Source organism: Leopardus geoffroyi, chromosome A3, assembly GCF_018350155.1.
Source record: "Leopardus geoffroyi isolate Oge1 chromosome A3, O.geoffroyi_Oge1_pat1.0, whole genome shotgun sequence".
Lineage (NCBI taxonomy): Eukaryota > Metazoa > Chordata > Mammalia > Carnivora > Felidae > Leopardus > Leopardus geoffroyi.
In genome coordinates, this window is record NC_059336.1 from 135,948,597 (window position 1) to 135,952,591 (window position 3,995).

The 3,995-nt window shown below is 48.3% G+C and overlaps 1 long non-coding RNA gene across 1 annotated transcript; it reads left to right on the plus strand.

Moving 5' to 3' along the window:
- LOC123579797 lies at nt 1–3,177 on the plus strand. The gene is made up of 2 exons (XR_006702961.1): nt 1–119; nt 2,889–3,177. It is a non-coding gene; the product is annotated as an uncharacterized LOC123579797 (long non-coding RNA).
- The last annotated feature ends 818 nt before the right edge of the window (nt 3,178–3,995 follow it).

A 3,995-nucleotide genomic window follows, 5' to 3' on the forward strand; every position in this document is an offset into this window, starting at 1 on the left:
TGCCTGGGCCACCAGGTACCCCGAGGTTATGATATTTTTGAACGAATGACAGTTTTGAGCATCTCTTGGGTTCTTTATCAACTAATGTGCAGATGGGTGATGCTAGGGCCACACGGCAGGTAAGAGTATGACAAATATTTTATTTAAAAAAATTTTCTTTTACATTTATTTATTTTTGAGAAGCAGAGTGAGACAAAGCGTGAGTGGGGGAGGGGCAGAGAGAGAGGGAGACACAGAATCCGAAGCAGGTCCCAGGCTCCCAGCAAGCGTTCAGCACAGAGCCTCACCCGGGGCTCGAACCCACGGACTGTGAGATCATGACCTGAGCTGAAGCCGGACGCTCAACCGACTGCGCCACCCAGGCGCCCCAGAGGATGACAAATATTTTAACACAAAATGAAAGCCTCTTCTCTGAATTAGTAGTCTCGTAGCAGGAATTTAGTAGGAGAAAACTGTACAGATCAGTGTCTGACGGGGCTTCTGGGACACCCATTGCTCTGCGTCACCTAAGCTGTGTCCCCTTACGAACGCAGCTGCCTTTGAGGGATGTGAGTCGACACATTGAACGTTTTGCTTTATGGGGCTGAACACATCGTCTGACCTCGAATTTTATAAGCCTGAAGACAACTCAGTTCCATTATGGTTAATTTTTATTTTTCACGTATCATACCTATTGGAAAGCGTGATATTGGGAAAAAATTGGCTGTAAATGAAATACTTTCTTTCTTTCTTGTTCCTCTAAATTAAAAAAAAATCATTAATGGCTTAGGATTAGAGACGTGATAATACGTATTAGCTTTATTCTTCCAACTGTACAAAAAGTTATGTGACAACTTTTCATCCCAGGTGAAGTGAAGGAGGCAGACTGGACATTAGTTGACATGGGGCCGGTAACGGAAAAGAGGCGGGGTCATCAGGGGCGGCCTGTCAGAGGGTCAACACCAGCAGAGCCTTGGGTGCCACCAGAGTTGAAGGAGCTGGCCTGCACACACACAGCTGTCCGAGCCCAGAAGTCTTTCCCCGGCCGGTGTGTGGGCCCAGTGTGATGCTTGACCTCAATGGGTAACACACTGAACCCCAGTTTCAAATTTGTGGAAGGAGGTCCTCACTGGCTTGCCAGTTCAAAGTGGGAGAAAAGCCTTCTTTTTATTTTTTTCAAGTGTTATTTATTTATTTTGAGGGAGATACAGAGAGAGAATAAGTGGGGCAGGGGAAGAGAGAGAGAGAGAGAGACGGAGAGAGACAGAGAATCCCAAGCAGTCTCCATGCTGTCAGCACAGAGCCTGATGCAGGGCTTGAACCCACGAACTGTGAGATCATGACCTGAGCGGAAATCAAGAGTCGGACACTCCACTGACTGAGCCACCCACTCGCCCCCCGCTTCTCTTCTTTAAAGACACAAATGGTATTATAACACAGAAATAGCTGCTGGTTTCAAAACAGTGATGCCCACGCTCCAGCCCTAGAGGATGGTAGGGTCACTCTAGGGTGGGACACCGGAATTGCCGGGTTAAAGATTGTCTCAAGTGATTCTATAGTCAGCCGAGGTGGAGAACAATTATTCTATGGCTTCTTAAGATTTCCTACGTGTAGGAATCACTCGATAATCTGTTACTCTGCAGATTCTATTTCCTAGGTCTGGGTGGGTCTGAATTTCTAACAAGCTCCCAGGGGAGGCCAGAGCTGCTGGCCCGAGGTCCACTGGGAGAATCAAGGACTTGAGCTCTGCCCTCCAGGACTTAGATGTGTCTTGTTCACGTTTTGCTAGCGTGGTCCGTGGCTCCCATGCCCCATTCTTCTCCAGGACGGGTACAATTCAGGATTACATTCATCTGGTGTCATCCTTTTATTTAATGATTATGAACGTGTGAATTATCCTTAAAGTAATTATGCTAATACATTTAAATGGTATGCTACTATGGTTAGGGAACTCTAATTTGGTATTTCCCATGCTTTGTTGATCATCAGAATCACCTGGGAGCCTTAAAAATCTGATGGGAATCCTTCCCGGTAAGGGTGGGTGGTAGGAGGAAAGGAGAAACTTTGTAATTAAGCCCTGCAGGTGGTTCCAGTGTCTACACTCCAGAAGTTTACAAACATTTGCAGGAGGTAATGGATGAAACAAAATCGTCTCCTTCACTTTTGGTATATGTTACGGTACAACAAGCCACAACCTAGATGCTAGGGCTTGTGGGAATGCTGTTTTGTCATAAATTATGAGAGATCCAGTCGAAATACAGCAGCTATAGACGTATCTGTGTCAGCACCCAAATCCCATAGTTAAAAAAATGGCCAGGGGCGCCTGGGTGGCGCAGTCGGTTAAGCGTCCGACTTCAGCCAGGTCACGATCTCGCGGTCCGGGAGTTCGAGCCCCGCGTCGGGCTCTGGGCTGATGGCTCAGAGCCTGGAGCCTGTTTCCGATTCTGTGTCTCCCTCTCTCTCTGCCCCTCCCCCGTTCATGCTCTGTCTCTCCCTGTCCCAAAAATAAATAAACGTTGAAAAAAAAAAAATGGCCAACGAACAGTTGATTTATGGCCTGAAAAAGGGCCAGCGAGAGTTGGGATGGCAGAGAACACCCTCCCGCCTGATATTCCTCCATCTACAAGGGTTCAAACCTCTCTGCCCGGCCGAAGCGTCTCTTCTGGCCTGAGACATCAGATCAAAGTGGCGGCCACCTTGCCTAGGGAGACACTAGATCTCCCAGGGAATTCAGAAATCAGCCGATCCACCAAAGAGGCAGGGTTTAGAAACAGTACCTTCGTGAAATTCTCAATGAGGAGGAGGCTCAGGAAAATTAAAATCACGACGGCAAATTTGCTTCGTGCTCCTCCGTTACCATCCTTGGAAAACCCTCACGATTCCTTCTTCCTCCCTCTTTCTCTCTGCAGCACAAAGGAGGGAAACACCCTGTTTTCAGTTCGGTCCCGCGACTTACGAAAGGTGGGAACTGGTTCCGCAAGACGTTTAACTCCTTTGAAGTCTCAGGGGCTTCATGGCTGCCGGGATTCGAAAACTGAGCAGCGAGGGATGATTGTAATTTCCTCCTTCCTGGGGCCCCTGGCGCTCGGGCCCTGATCTTGCCACTTTGACTTCCGTACTTTGGTGGTTCCCCCTCCAGACGTGGCTCACTTTCGTACGTCTTCGCACGGGGAAGAATTAACACCGATTTTGAGGATGCCATGTCGTCGCCTGGCTCTCGCTATTGTCCTTATTCCCCCGCGCCCCCTCCCCACCCCACCCCTGCCCGGATGAATGTTTTTTGCTCCTGCTTCTCGTAAGTACCGCCTACACCTTGGCCACTCCGTCATGTCTTCTCTTGGCATGTATTCTGTCTCACCCACATAGTTATGAGCAACTTGATATCAGGAATGAGATTTTTAGTCACCCTCACGGTCTCTGGTTCCTGGTAGATGCTAGGTGCTGGCACATCGAAACATTTTTTAAGTTCTTTTCAAAGTTTATTTATTTATTGATTTAGAGAGCACACGTGTGTGCCTGCAAGTGGGGGAGGGGCAGAGAGAGCGGGGTGGGGGTGGGGAAGAGAGAGAATCTCAAGCAGGCTCCCCACTGTCAGCCTGGAGCCCGATTTGGGGCTTGAACCCATGAACTGTGAGATCTTGACCTGAGCCGTGCTTAACCGACTGAGCCACCCGGGCGCCCCGTGCAGGCACATCAATTTGAATCAATCTTCAAATCTGTCCAGAGAGCCTATTAGGGTGTGGAAGAAGCAGGAAGAGGGGCCCGCTTTGTATTTTCCCTGATTCGCATAGGGCATGACTGTTTCAGTCATCTTACGCTCATTAGTTGCAGAAAGATGTGTAGAATTCAAAACAAAACAAAAGAAATAAACGACAATGCTACTTTTTTTTTTTTAATTTTTTTTTCAACGTTTATTTTTGGGACAGAGAGAGACAGAGCATGAATGGGGGAGGGTCAGAGAGAGAGAGGGAGACACAGAATCGGAAACAGGCTCCAGGCTCTGAGCCATCATGAGC